Source organism: Anopheles gambiae, chromosome 2 (genome assembly GCF_943734735.2).
Source record: "Anopheles gambiae chromosome 2, idAnoGambNW_F1_1, whole genome shotgun sequence".
Taxonomy (NCBI): Eukaryota; Metazoa; Arthropoda; class Insecta; order Diptera; family Culicidae; genus Anopheles; species Anopheles gambiae.
This window is the reverse complement of record NC_064601.1, coordinates 32,844,523-32,860,326: the sequence shown is the minus strand read 5'-3', so window position 1 is coordinate 32,860,326 and position 15,804 is coordinate 32,844,523. Positions and strand designations below refer to the sequence as shown.

Genomic DNA, 15,804 nt, shown 5'->3' with positions numbered 1-15,804 from the left:
AAACAAAGTAGGATAGCAAGTATGGCTTATTGGACCGCAAAAATTGGCGTTTCATGCGACGAATTTGAACTCCAGTTGCTCATCGATTTCCATCGTGAAGCTCAGCTGATTCAAAAATCGTTTCGTAACTGAGCGTTTGCGCGCTCTCAAACTGTTGCTTAGATACGAGCAACATTCTGGGTAACTTTTCTCATCCGGGTTTCTGTATCCGTCTGTCCAGATTCGACTAACAACCTTTATCGACGAAGGCGGCCAAGAAACTGGTGGCCGGTCGTGTGAATTGAAATGTAAACAATTATCGGTCGCAAATTAGAAAGGTAAAGAATAGTCTAATTTTCCATGCGATTCCAGCCTAACAGAACACATTTGATGGCCATGTGACAAGAGCGTTCGCCTGCGAGTGTAGTCGATCGAGCTAAATCCCCTTTCCCAATAGAGCCACCCAAAGCCACCCAAAGCAAACAGACTGCACAAAAAAAAAATGAGCAAGGGGCTGGTGAAATTCTCACCGGTGTCGCGAATAGCGAAGGGCAAAAGCAACAGTTTTTCTGTGGCTCCAAGGCGTACAACTACTCTCCCTTCCCCGCGCTGCACAACCCCTCGGCCAGCAACGCAACTCATCACTGGGAGCGGGAATGTTATGCGATGCCTGCGAGAGCAAAAACATAAACAACATTCCACCCTCAAAGGCCACCCCGCGCAGCAGGGAAGCGAATGGTGGGGAAAAAGTGTAGCAAAAGAGAGTGAGAGAGAGAGAGAGTGTGTGTGCCGTTAGAAAATGCGGGGAGCAGCTGGGAGCAGGGCTGTACAACTCGGTAGCTTGTAGCTTGAAAAAATCGTAGCAACGTTCTAGTGCTTTACTTTCTATGCACAAAAATCACAACAATTCTGCTAAGAAAGTGAATCATTTCACGCAGCGTACTGTCCCTTTAAGCTGGCTTTTATTTGCCTTCCGTTACTGTGCCTTTCCTGGCACTGCGTGTTTGACAACCGTGTGGGGCAAAACTCCCCTTTCGAGAGTAACCAAAACGTGCGCGCGTACGCTGCTGCGCTCCCAACGAACCCTGCTCTCACGCACTCTCTGCGCTGCTCACCGCTGCTTCTGTGTACGGCGGAGAGAGCCGACACCGCGAATCGTAGCAGCCTGGAAGTTGCTGCGATGCTGGCACGTTCATGGTACTGCCGTGCACTGGTGGCTGTGAGTATTTCCGAGATCGTGCTAGCGAAAGGTCGTGCGTGCCTACCTCGTCGGCTTCACGAAACGGCGCAACAGCTATCCTCTCCGTGTGTGTGCGTGTGACTGTCTGTGTGTGTGTGTGTGGTATCTTCAGTAGGGTCTACACGCAGAAGACCAACAAAAAACAGAGCAAAAAGCGTTTATCTTTCAATCGTGCAAAAAGCAAAAAAAATAAACCGGCTCACAAGACTCGCGTGTGCAGTAAGCGTTGCAAAGGTGAGCGGAGCGTTTTCTGTTTTTGTTTGTACCTTTCCCCCCTATCCCCTTCCCACGTACACCATACACTCGGTTCGGCCTGCTGTGGACCCCCCGGTTTTATGTGTGTGGCAAGCGGTGTGAAAGGTGTGTGCGTCGATCGTGTAGTGGTGGTACGTTATGTGGCGGAGTGAGTGTGTGCGGTTTTGACGAAGGTGTGCGTTTGTGGTTGGAGTCTGACGGCTCCCACCAACCCTCCCACACCAACGGTACCCTTTCAAGCCCGTCGTCTATTCGGAATGTGTTGTGTGTGTGTGTGTGTTTGGTGCGTTTGTGTCTAGCGGGTGGATTGCGTTTTTGTATTGTTTTGTTGTAAAATATTGCCCGATTTTTGGGGCCAAGCGCTTTACAAAAATGGCCCAAGCTTTGCGGCTGCTCGCTGCTGGGAGTGTGAAACCAAAAGTTGGTGTCTGCGTGTGTGTGTGAGTGTTTCTAAGCGATGAAGTTTGTGGTGACACGTTTTATGCTGCATTCGTGTGCCAGTCCCAAAGCCCGTTTTTTCCCCTGTCGTCTGGGTTCAGTTCAGCTGCCAAAGGCCATTCGACATTAGGCGACGTTAGGCTCCATCAACAAAACGCAACTGTGTGTGTCTGGTGAATTGTACTTAGCAGTTCGCAAACAATAGAAAGAAATGTCAAACGTACTATCACGGTTAAATTTAATTCCTAATATTAATTTTATTGCAAACTCAAGTAACCTTTACTGTAATTTTAAGAAAGTGTAAACAAATTCTATTTTGTGATTGTGTGTGTGTGTGTCTCCGTGCATATTATTTAAAAAAAATCTCTGCTTCAAAGAACTAGAAGCAAGGGAACAGTTATGCAAATCAAACCCTGCTCAAGTGTTGTGTGATTTAATATGCTTCAATGGGCGGGTGTGTGGGTTTTATTTGTGTTTTGGTTTTGTTTTGTTTTTTTTTTGTGGTGCACCCTCGCTGTGCCAAATGTGCAGAATCATTTAACGTTCCAAACAGCAACATTTCAAGAATCCCCCTCCCCCCTTTTAACCCGTGTCTGTGCGGCTCGTTAAGAATCTGGCCGCAGGAGGATGAATGAACGCGTTCCTTTTCCCTGTGCGGGGTTGGACAGTTTTTGTTGTTGTTTTTGTGATGCAAGTGAAATATTAATATATTTCTGCCAAAGATCGAAGAGTGCCTTGTGCTCTGTGTGTGTGTTTACGCGCGTGTGTGTGTGTGAGTCGGCTGCCAAAGGACAAAATTCAAGCATGTCAATCAGCGCAAAGCCTGCTTGATGCCGGGCCTGCCCTTTTTCTTCGACGTTTCGGAGACGGGACTGGGTGAGGGAAAACGTGATCGAAAACTAGAGCAACAGAAGACATGACACGGCGATCGCAACTCAGTTAGGAGGTTTGCTCTAGACTCAGAAGGGTCCAGCAAAAATTGGAACATCCGTGAGCTGTAGGGGGGAAGCTTTTTGGTAAAAAATAGAGGAGTACAAGCAAAAAAAAAAAAAAAGAGAGAGAGAACGTTCCATCGAGCATCGAGATTTCTCCTATGCTGATGCTAAATTCGTCACACTGGCGGCAACGGGTCGCAGAGCGCACACGCATATTATGCGCAGCGCAAATCGATCGTTCACGTGCCACGCTGGGTACCGTGCTTTAAACCTTTCGTTACCGCTAATTAGATGTTTCGATGTTGTCTAATCGAAAAAAAAGGGTGAAAAGAATTGATCATACAGAAGGTGTTAGCTTTGTAAAACTTGGTTTATGTTTGTTTGCCTTCTTTTGGAAAGGTTGCTCAATGATAGGTTTGGCAGTTTTTTTTCTTCATTTTATCATTCCTGTTGTGTAAGTAATGCCAAATTATAAAATAAAAACCCACCCTTAGTGAGCAGAATTCCCCCTTCCCCTCCATCTCCCTCGCCTTGTATCTCGCCATTTTTACCTTGAGGGGCATGGCAGCGGCGGTAACTGCCGGCGGCAAGTAAAAACGAACACGCGGCACTGTAAGATGAAAGTGAAATGAAGGGTGTAAAAGTGCATGTGCATGTATGTATAGGTTCACCGTGAGCCAAGGGAAACGCAAACGAGAGGCAAGGCCATTAATTCTTACGTAGTTTTTGTCCGCTCCCCTTTTCTCCGTCGGTGGCCCGTACCCTGCAGCGCTGCAGTGCCATAATGTGCTACCTGCTGGTGCCTTGAGCAGACGCAGACTCCAATGCCAGCGCACTATTTTGCTAACCTCCACCGTCGAATGCCGACAGTAACAATCGCGATTAACACGCAAAGAAAACAAGTGCGGAAACCGTCTTTGAAGAAAACGCTGGGCCACACACACAATTTGAGAGCTGATGACTCTGAATTCGTTTCTGCCCGTGACGAGGTTGGCCGGTAGAACAGAGAGAGAGCATCGAAATGATGACTTAATTTGATGGCTGCACTGTACGGGTTTCGTGAAACAAGTTGAAGTTGCTGCGGATGCTGCGAACTCTGTCGTTTGCGTTCACTGTGGGGCAGAACATTGAGGTAAGTTTGCTAACGTTGTTGTAGGTAGCTTTAGATTTAGATTTTGATATCGTCCAACTAAAGCAAGTCAAAGTTAAATTTTGCAATTCCTTCCATTGCCCGCTTGGAGCAGAAAATTAGCCTTCATTTGCAGTGGAATAGTTTGAATCTGTTTCTATGATGGCCTGTGAGCCGAACATAATTATTTCCGTGCTGCTCCCCAGCATCTAGATTCCGCCGCTGGAACTCCAACAACTGCTGGGCTGGACAGTTAATTATCACAACGCAACCCAACTCAACTTCGCAATCAATCTGTGGAGCATTCACTCGCTCCTCGTCGGGGATTTTAATGCCACTGCCAAACAGATGACGTAGAGGTTTTGGACAGAAGCGCTTTGCAATGCTGACCAGTTCGTTTCGGCGCTTTGCATTATAAAAAAGAATATTTTTCAGAGTTGTTTGGAGATTTTGGGCGTCAGAATTACTTCTGCAAAAGTGATTTGGCAAGATGTGGCGGACGCTTTTTCTCCCAGTAAGTTCCAACCCAACTTCCCTTGTGGGTGTGAGGCAAGGCAAGAGTTGTGCAATCAATTAGTGCAGGTAAGGCAAAGAGAAGTTGATGCTGCTGAAACGTTGCCGCAACTGCTTGCCACAACTATTCTAAAGCAATCGTTTCTGAGGCAGTGATGAAAATCACGCCGCGACTGCATGTGCAACCGCACAGTGGCACATCCTTTCCGGCAGCACGTTGCTGCGGGCGGTTAACGCAAGCGTGTGGGACCATTAGGTTTTAATTACTTCAAAACACAAACCTCCCCCTGACCCATATCTCCTCGCCCTTTTCCAGTGCGCAATCTGTTTGGCTGATCTGTTGGCGGGAGCGTCGGTGTGTAACGCTGACGAGATTGCATTTTAGCGCCAACGCCGCCTGCACTCGACCTGCGAAGCCCATTTCCTACTGTCCTGCAGGACGTGCCGTTTGTGAGGTGGGTTTGGTTCTGCGGCGTGAGGTTTGTGGCGTCTGTCACGTTTTGCGTGCACGTTGCGTGCATCTATTGAATTTGTTTGGTTGAGGTGATGACATATCGGTGCACTTTGGGTCAGCGGTCGGTAGGCACCCCAGTTGCAGGGAGCGGAAACTTGAGCGTGTAGGAAAGTTAGATTTGCGAGAAATGGCTTGGCCTGGTGGTTTCTGAGATGCGGTTTTAGGACAGTGTTTCGTGCGACAGCCGGCACAAGGTAATCAAGAACGATGTTTGCGAGCGGGTTTACTGATTTATGTCACTGTTGTTGTTGAATCGTCGTCTTTCGATTTGCTTAATACTTTCGGATTATATGATGTTGTTTCTGCAACAGATATCGATGTTACAGCTTGTACATTGCTTTTTTGGACCAAATACCTTGGAGCAAATAATTCCTCATAAATCATGCGCCACTGTGTCGAGTTCGAGTTGTCAGAAACACCGCTAAAGGACACATCCCTATCAGTATTTGCTAGCCCAACTCGCAAACATTGCGCTCCCCATTTCCGTTTTGCCCATCGGTAGGGCGATCGGTACACGACATCGGTCGTCGCTATTGTCAGCTAAACATGGCCTCTCACGTTTGCATTCCAGCTGGAATTGCCGCTTATCAGCCATCGGCCGACGCGACGCCTTGCATCAGATGCGAACGAACTACGGGCCAATCGGTGCATCCAATGCAACGACTGCAACATTTCCTATAACGTGTCGTGTATATTGCTACCATTACCACAAAATCTGAAACAATCGTGCGATCTACGTTGCGGTAACGTGCTGCTGTGCTGGCGGCTAATGGGCCGGGTGTTGCTATTGGTTTTTTTTTTGCTTTGTTTTGGCTTTTGCACCGATAAGAAACGACGATTGCCGAGCTAAGGCCCTTGCGGTGCCTGTCAGCAAGATTTGTCAAATGATTGACGTGAGAAATATGCAAACAGCACAAACTATGGTAGATTGCGTGGAAGATTGCAAAACGAAGAATGCTATTTCTAAGGTAGTTAGACAGAAGTGCAAAGTCTCCCTCCAACTGTTCGCGCTCTTTCTATGGAGCTAAGGTTGGGCCTCTGTCGCATCATTACCAAAAATGGTGACGTTCAATCTTAACTGAATCATTTATTCAAATTGGAAAAATATGACGTATAATTGAAGATAACGAAAAACACATACGACCAGACAAGCAGCGAGACTGCTCCGAAGGTGAGTGGTCAGAATCGATTGGCTTTCGGTACATTGCGGGTTCGTGGCAGTGTCCTATTCCTATCTTGCTCACCATCTGGTTTTTGTTTGGTACCATTGAAATAAAAGACATATCGATCTGTTGCCCTTCGGGTCAACCAAAAGTTGCGAAATCAAAAAAAGGAAAAAGTAAAAGAAAAAAAAAACCCGATTCCCTCCAACACCAAAAACCGACAGCGCTATAACGACACAAAGATGGTTTCCGGAAGGCTTAATTTTATTGCTTTTTAATTGAATCGAAATCGATCGGAGTGTCCCGCTCCCCGGGGCTATGCCAGTGCGCTCACTCGGCAGTGACCCGGCCCGTGCTCCACGTCTGTGACATGCGTTGAATTGATAAATCCACTTACTCCTACTTTGTGATGTCCCACCGTGTCCCACCAGCGGATTCGAAATATTGCGCAGAAAAGGTAGAAAAAATAGGAAAAGTGCAAAGTTTTTTGTGTTTGGTTTTTGGGGTGCGTGGTCATGCTCGTGGTGCGAAGGGATCGCGCTCTTACTTTTACCGTCCTGTCCGGTGCCCTTCGGGTGGCTGAACTGGAACAGACAGCAGCCACCGTCGTCGGCATCCCCGGGGCTTGGCCGGGCAAGAAATTTTGGATTATTTTTGGATTTGGCTTCTCGAATTGAAATTTATGAGCTCGCGCCACTGCCATGTGTGTGGGTTTTTATTTCGTAAAGAAATAGAATTTATCTCCGTGCCGTTTCACTCGCGCCACGGGCACAACCACCGCGCGCAATTCAACGGCTCCCGGCGTGCTCCGTCGCTTACCTCACACCTTGGCCAAGCCGTGCTCTATTTCTGTGCCAAACACCGGGAGGGTGAGACCAGCCGCCGGATCCCGGGCCGCACTGGCTTGATGGGAACGATGCGTGTGATGGGTAGGCTTCCACGTAGAAGTGATCGCTCCACGGCTTGACGTTGGCACTAAATTGATTTGTGACGTGACGCTGTCCCGCTCTGGTATAAATTTATGAAGGTTTTTGTTGTTGTTATTGTTTGCACAAGATGATGATGATGATGATGATGATGATGATGATGGTCGGCAGGAAAGATGGGCGGCATGCTCATCCTTGTGCCGGACGTAAAGCATTTAATCCCCGCTAGTCATCGTCACGCCGGACCGGGGGATAAAATGCGTCTCCATGTCCATGTGTTTCGAAGCAGGAACTTCCTACGGCCGGGGATGCTGCTGCTGCTGCTCTTGCCGGTCAGGATTGAGCAGAATGTAATTGAGTTTTCTGATCCGTTTTGTCTTCGATGATCGATATGATGGTGGGTATAAAAATACTTCCACCATACACAGCGAGGACGCACACCTATGGTGGAACAACCTTGGGGGAAACCGGCCGGGCCTTTATCAGTACGGGAGCGTTGGAATGGACTGGACAACACGCGTGGATTGCAGTTTTGTGGTGTTTATTTCGGTGTTTGTCGTTCGCAACCTATTTTCGGGACCATTGTTTGCGCTGTCCAGCAGGATGATGGACGTGCAAATTAATTTCTGACCCAAACTGCGCGTGACAGGAAGAGGATACACGGGGATGCATAAATTGCAATGGCAATAGCACTGATAAGAAAATGTTTTTGATTCGTTTTGCAAAATGTTGTTACAATTTCACTAACCGAAACCGACCGAACCTATGCGCCCTACAGGACAGCATATCTTTCACACTGTCTGATGTACGCGCGCGTCATCCACAGTGACGCATAAAGCATACTGATTTACCGTAATTTGTTGTCACACATTAAAGTTTCCGCCCAATTCCAAACCCTCGCCCAACACGGGCTCTGGGACTCGCCTGCGTCGGATGCTGTCGGATTGCTGGATGCCGCGAATCAAATTTCTGCCCACCTCCGACCGTGCGTCAGGCGCACAATTTGGGAATCTTCGGGAAAGCGGTGTCCGCGACGGGCCCACACAGTGTCAAGAAGCCGGACCAGGAGCAATATATCTCTTCTCAAGCATGGCGAATCGCCCGGGCGCAGTTTCGCAAAAGTGAAACGAATCCATCCGAACAGAATACTTGCGCGCGCTGTCAGGCGCACGGCACCAGCAGCAGCACCCCGGTTTGTGTGAAATGGCGAATTCTGTCACGTTGTAGTTGGCACGTTTCGAGCTTTCCCGTTCGGTGCCACTAGGAAGGGAACGGAGGAGGCCTAGGAGCTCCGGCCTGGGCCTGCCGGGGACTGATTGGACACAATTCTATCCGTCGCATACCCACCAAGTACGGTGGGTGGGTGTGTGTGTGTGTGTGTTTTCAATTAGATTTGGTTGGGTGGAAGGAGGGAATGCGTCTGCGAAATGGTACCGCCATTGCGCCGGTACTGTGGACCGACAGCAGCCGTCAGATGCATGTGCGGCAAACGGAACGGCGGCAATTGACGCGCGCTGACTTTTAGGGACATTCCCCCGACTTGCCTGACGCTGCTACAAATGGACTGGGTACCGATGGCCGGAAGAATACTATTTAGCTGTTTGGTTTGTGCGGGTAACCCGAGCCGAGGTTTGTGCGGTGGTCTGTACTACACAAGTACGTCCAGCGGAACTGATGACCCGATGTGCGCGGTCGGTACTGCAAATAGTTTTTGGGCAAATTATTTACACTTCACATCCGGTTCTGGTAAGCAGTTGGCAGTAAAGCCACATGCCCGTGGATATGCACTGGGGGATGGGTATGGTTCATGATTGACGGTCAGAGCGTAATAAAATGTAATACTATAAAAATAAACAAAAAACGCTTCCAGCGTAGAAATTTACCGAAGGCAGCCATGAAACACGACTGCGAACTGCTGTTTGTCTATGAGGGTGGTGCGAAACCTTTCGCCAAATCAGTCATTACGCGCATAAATGACTTGAGTTTTAGTGTCCGAATTTAATGCCCCATTAAAGGTGTCCGCTAGTGCGAGAGAGGTTTCCGAATTTCTAAGAAGGACTTTTTTATTATTGTGTGTGTGTGTGTGTGTGTGTGTGTGTAATGTTCTTCTAGACATGCTGAGCGGTGAGCTCTGCTAGTAACGGCTGCTGGTGTTTGGAAATTATGTTCCGCACGCAACAGGCCCCGCTGGCGATGGGCCCGACGATGGGTGTGGGTATGTGTCTGGTGTTGACAGATTTAGGTGAGAATGAGCGGAGATTACAATTTCCACGATTTGTGACGACTACGACTGATACAATGGAGTGTAATTTTCCACACTCCGCCACTCCATGAACGATGCGCTTCACATCCCCATGAACGCGTTGTGGGAAAATAGCCAACTACTGGCGACACTGGACGTGAGAGCTTGTGCTGTGTGTGTGTGTGTGCTAATGGTGCGGTTAGACATCGTGTATCTGGCACTAAGAGTCACAGAGATTTGATTTGCTTGCGTAGAAAGACCGTTTTAGGTACTGAGAGTTTATTTTCATTGGATTTTCATTTCCATTGCAATAGAGTCATGGAATGACTTCGCCAAGTCTTGATTGAAATTTGGTCATTCGAAATAACATTTAAAGTACATTCGAATGTTCATTCGAAGGTGAAATATTATGATTAAAAAGATCTCCTACTCTTATGGATACAATGCTTATTATCAGATTGTTGCACATACTCTGAGCTGCCTTTTACTAATACGGCGTCAAGTTTTGCATCCATCTCCAACAAACCAGGTAAGTGGACCGTGGAGTGGTCGCACCCATCACTAATCCACCCCTAAAAGGAGAGTAAATATCAACAGCCCCGAAGCATCAAAAGCTGCCTGAATAGGGTGTACCTCGAATGCAAATCGTGTGCGGTATCATAATTCTAGCTTGATGGTGCCAATTTCTGCACGAATAGCGCATTTTAGGCACTGTGCAGGTAAACAGTGACCGGCAGGGGTATTACTGCAGTGGAAATTATGCTTCGGAAACCAAACAACAAGAACAACATCAGACCCATCGACTGTCCGCTTCACTTTTACCTTCCCGCAGTGTGGAGATCACCGGAGGCAACTTCACACGCCGTGTTCGTCGCGTGTGGCCAACGTGAAGAACGATTACCGAAAATGGTGTATAGTGGTGTGGAATCAATCTCCACCATTGTGCCAGGGGAGCGTTTGTCGTTGCGCTCATGCAAGGGGTTATATTTGGAGGTGTGCTCTGGGGTGTTTCAATACCGGTCCGATCTGTCCCCTCATTGGCACAGCAGCAGCTGTCACGCGATCGAATCAGCGACGCCGGCAATAATTTATTATGACAGACCAGAAAATCGCGCACGCTGTGTAGTTTCGTATGGCATCGTCTCTTTGCCGGGCGTTTACGTTTTCCACGTCTTTCTCCAGCATACGCAACACGCTGTCCTGTGGTGACAAATGATGTAAACTTTACCGATGAAGCCATCTTCTTTCGCTGATGGTGGTGATCTGAAGTGCGTCCCAGTTTTATTTTTCAGTTCAGTTGTGCGATTTTTAGTAGCTGTGGGATCGGATGATCGTGGTGGTGTATGAAGAGGTTTGCGCCACAAATGTGGTTGTGCGCGGTTATAAGATTAGCCAATGTTCATGATGGTGGCATGCGGATGTTTTCGCTGGGAACCAAAGGCAGACACACTGCTCTGCCTTGTCAAAAAGCTGGAACGTCTATGCCTACCACATTACATCGAGAGTTTGTTACTTGGCTTATTCTTCTTATTCCTTGTGACCACAATGACATCATTTTTCAAATAGGGTTATAAAGTCATAAGTTGAATAGTTAAGTTTTGCTACGTTTGAGACTATTCTTCAATAAAAGCCCAGATGAGATTCGATCGTAAGCAGTCGCCGTGTCATGGTAGAATACGCGGTATGTGTAAACCCTGCCTTTGTTGACGGCTCTATGAAACCACCATCGTTGTACGACGTCTAATTTTGATTATGTTCTCTTTTAGTGTGTTGATACAAATCCATCGTGCTAGAATAGGAAATGATTCAAATAAGTGTATGGCAAATTGCTTACTTTATATTTTTTTCTCTTTGACGCATTCCTTAGTCATGATGATTTCTTTCCCATTTATTTCATTCTTCCAACAGCATTCCAGCACATAGGTAACAGTCTTTGAAATGTATTCCCTCCTTTCCCTTGTTTTTATTTTAAACCTCAGTAGTAAGTAGGTCAGTACTGATTTCTCATTCATAGCACGGCTAGTGCTGGTGTTGTATTTCGCTTTGCAAGATGTGTCGATCTGTGTATACGGTTATATCCATTTACATCCTGGGGCAAAGAAATCTTGGCCGAGAATGACTCCCTTACCAATTCCATAGGAAGGAGTTTATGAATGGTTCAAGCGGATGAATATTGAAACATCATTTGGCATTCGTGGTCGCCCCAGCACGAATGTGGGACGATGGCACTGTTGCACAATGTGGGGGAAGTGGCACAACGCACAACCGAACTGGCCACCAACAGAACAAACTCTCGGCACTGGCGCCAGCGCATCTTGGAGCTGACTCAATCTTCGATCAGCCTCTCATCTTCAAACGTTTCAACGATCGTCGTTGGTATATTTTTGGCGCACTCGCGCTGTCTCGTCTCGTGTGTGTTGTTTCTGTGCCGGCCATATTCTACCAGGCAGGTTCGGGGCTGAAGTAAACAACTGCTCCTTCGGTTTGACATTGCGTCAAAAATGATGTCATCCCGGTGAGACGCGATTGTCGCGTGGCAACGATTGGTAATCGTACCGCTTGGCCGTGGGTGAACGTGGCGTAGCGTTGGACCTGCGTTCGTACTGCGTCATCTTGAGCCGCACTGCCGTATGTGTAATACGAATCGTTGTGTGGGTGCGGTCGGAAGTGGTGTTTGATGCTTCCACCCTTACATCGAACACGAGCGTTTGCCGGATCGACCATACCATCATCCACCGTCATGGTTCTGCCGGAAGCGTGTTTGAATAGTAATTTGTACAGTTTGTCGCAAAACATGGAATGTGTGGGTCGGAAAGTTTAAACGTTTTAGCGACGCCGGCCTGAACGCTAGACGTCGTTTATGATGTGCTCGTTTTGATGTGTTGTAGCGCCGTGGGATGTAGATTTCTTTAAGGTTGCAGATTAGGGACAGCCGTATGCCGGGCGTATGATTACTATGCGGCACTAAGCAAGTGCAGGAGAAAAAAAGAAACCTCAAATTCCAAGTCCTTGTGCGCCCTCTCCACGCTAGAACGTGCCATTACCTTGGGTGCATATTTTTATAAGCGGAATCACACCATCGTGGTGGTTGGTGCAGGGAAATGAAACTACTACAGCGAACATTCAGGGCACTGGAAGGCAAAGATTATTTTACGGGCACAAAAAGATGGCAATTTTCCGGTCCTGCCGGTTCGAGACGGTCACCGACCTGTTTGCGGTCAGCGGTCAAACCATTTTCACCCCACTCGACCTGCCGCCGCCGGCTTGGAGTGTTTGGTAACACCTCCAGTAGTTTATGCTGGCTGGAAAGATGCGATGGAAATTAGAAGAAGGCAAAACAAAAACACAGCAAAACCACACTTGCCCTGTGAGTCAAGCACTGTTTCTGCAAATTATTTCTTGCAAATTCTAGTAACTTGTTTGGATTCTCAGCAGCACGGAACGTACCAGTGCACGAAACTGTAATACCAACCATGAATGTGGTCGCCGGTGGTGTACACTGACCGTTGGAAAATGAAACCGTGAAAAACTTGAGCCAGGATTTTACTACTGCCGTTGGTTGTCTGGTTGGTTTGCATGCCAGTGAGCAGGAAACTGAGTGGAAAGTTTTAGTGAACCTTTTTTCTGTTTTATCCGGCACTGGCTTCCCGTTCCGTGCGACTAATGAGATTTTGCTTCGGCCGGTCCTTTGTACATAATCTTTTTAATCATCAGCTAGTGGATCATGTTTTCTGTTAGTTTGCCCATTGTTTTCTTCGTTAATGTAATGGGGTTTTTTCTGGAGCAGGATGTTTGTGGATCTCATTACAGTGCACTGTAAATGAGGATGTCTTTGGAGATTTTGTTTTGTTGATGTTTTGAAAGTTATAATTATTACACAACAACAACAACAGCAAATGCCATCCAATGCAAATAATGGCAATGCCATGGGGAACATTTGTGGATTTTCATTGTCCAACCAAGACGTTATCCAAAGTCGCCGGATGAAGCAGTGACCAATTTTTATCTCTAGGACAAATTCTTATAAATTCTGAAAGTCCGGCGATTGAAGAGATCATGGAGTATTCCACGGAAGGTGTAGTGGTGCTTATATTCGTTAGATCTCTTTTTGCCTAGAGGGAGTAAAGAACCTGCTTTAGTAGATGTTGCTTATCAACTTGAGAGTAAATCATGAACTTATGAAGTACAAGATGAGCCATTATGTCTCTAGCGTATAACGATCGCCTTCAAGAACTTTGGTGAATTCTTGTAATGTTTGTTAAATCCAGATCTCTTCTCTTCAGATCAAATCTAATCTACATAGAATTGGTGTTACCAGCAAAGCGCATAGTAGTACATCATACAAAATTTACTCCAACAATTATAACACACCGTAACTGCTAATGGTATCACTAAAGATGTTAATGGACTAAGAAAACATAGCACAGTAGCAGAAAGAAACATTCTGGTGTGTGTGTGTGTGTGTGTGTGTGTGTGTGTGTTGTGTGGCGATGTCCCTCTGGGTACAAGTGCGAGATGAAATTCGATGAACCACTAACAGCTTCAGCTCCTGCGCGTCGTAATGCTAATGGAGTAAAGTTGTTGTGCGAGAAAGGCTTCCATGCGGCGGGTGGAAATTTATCCACCCACAAATAACGCGTCAATTAGCACTAACGACATTCGATAAAGTGCTCATTTGTGGCGTTGAGTTCGTCTTCGCCCCCGGTTAACGTTTACAGTACGAACCCAAAGTCCTTTGCCCACCGGGTGTACGGTAATATCTAGTAGCAAAAATTGTGCTATTTGTTGCTTCACAAACCATTAACCGTTAATCTACACACACACCTACTGGCTTGCGAGTTTCGTTCAAAAGCCATCCTATAGCATTAGCCCAACCAGTGCCAAGCATTTCACCACCGAAATTGTCACATCCTTCCAAGTGGCCAACAACAGCCGAAGATACTAGAATGCAGTTGAACCAATACTTCGAAAGCTCACTAGGGTGTGTATATACCGCATATAGCTCGTTCGTACGCTTGACTTATTCTTGACAGTGCCTCAGCGCTCCAAAATGGTTATGGCTTGTCGTGTGTGTTAAAGCCTTCCGCTAATGGGCGAAGGCGTTCGACAGTCGGTCGTAGGCTTTCGTTTTCCGCCGCTGGCAAGGTATTTATGCTCGACGGGATGAAAACAATCGGGCAGCAGTATTAGGAAAAACAGCTTCATCAGCTTAACAGGGCTTATGTTTTACGGCCGTGTTCGTGGCACTGGCCATACTGCTACGGACCGGGAGGGGCTGCTATTTTGGGCCCGACAGCTAACACCCGTGCGAACAATCACGTTAGCGCTTTTGAAGCTTCACCGGCGGCGTCTTCGTACTTCTGGCATGAGCATCAGAACTGTTTCTAGATCTTTTACATTTTTTGCTCCCATTCATCCACTCCCCGTCTTGTGTGGCATCTGCACCATGCGAGAGGAAGCGAAGGAAGGCTCGCAGTGAAAGGCTTCGATGTAATTTTACGCTCGATTGATTTTGTTTGTGCCGGTACAGAAGACAGTTTGCGTAGAATATTAAATTCCAGCTCGGCGTGTGTCCACCCCGCCCGGGCTGGTAGATGATTTGGGAGCCAAAAATAACGGTGTGTCTGGGTGGGGGTGTGTCTCATAAAAGGACCCTAATGTTCAATAAGTGGCTCAAAGTTCAATAAGAACAGTCGGTACTTCGATCAACCCTGCGCGGGTAAGGTTTGGCGTGCTTCAAGCAGAACTGGTCCTAGTTTTGTTGTTGTTTTAAATTGCATTCTTCATGTTCAATGTTGAAAAACTGATCCGCTGGTATGTTTTAGTACTTGGCTTCAACCAAATTGCGAACTACTGAAAACACAACCAGTGTTAGAATTTACAGTGTCTGCCCGTGTGTGTGTCTTCTCTGGGTTCTGGAAAGCTCAGACCGAGGCAGCAAAAAGCTCCCGATGCGCAGCACAAAGCAGTCTCGGTGAAAGGAGCAGCAACCGGGCTGGCTGGCTGGAAGAAGAAATGGCCAACTTAACCAGCGCTCTCAATGGTATTACATAGAATTACCGCTGGTTTAAGTGAGGTCCTGCGGAGCGATGCTCACCCCAAAATATTCTCCCGTGACACCGTGATGCAAAACAGAGAGGCCAGTAAAGCCCATGATACAGCGACAAACGAAAGCAAAGCAAAAAAAAACTGTCCCGAGATGGTAAACCCCACACCGGTCGACAAAAGAACGTAAAACGAGCCGGAAAATACAGCCGAAAAACCGATCCCTTTGATGTTTGTGTTGCCTTTTTTTTTGCGCACTGCCGGAGTTTTCTTTCGCCGTCGTGCCTTCACGGTTGGCCCTAGTCGAGCATTCCGACCAGCGCCCGGGCGGGTGGGTAACCTTGACTCTAGGAACTGTTTGTGTGTGTGTGTGCTTGTGTTTGAAAATGTTATTTCGCAATTAGCATCCAGGTGGAATGGCATTT

General features: G+C 47.2%; 1 protein-coding gene across 6 annotated transcripts in view; it reads left to right on the top strand.

Moving 5' to 3' along the window:
• Positions 1-1,181: 1,181 nt before the first annotated feature.
• LOC4576873 (uncharacterized) overlaps positions 1,182-15,804 on the top strand; it is a 136,710-nt gene continuing 122,087 nt past the window's right edge. For 3 of the 6 annotated variants that reach the window (XM_061642446.1, XM_061642444.1, XM_061642448.1), the window contains exon 1: positions 1,182-1,453. The gene's annotated coding sequence lies outside the window, so the exon portion shown is untranslated. Of the gene's footprint in view, positions 1,580-3,616; positions 3,980-15,804 lie in introns of all 6 variants that reach the window. The other 3 variants (XM_061642449.1, XM_061642447.1, XM_061642445.1) reach the window with 3 other exon arrangements.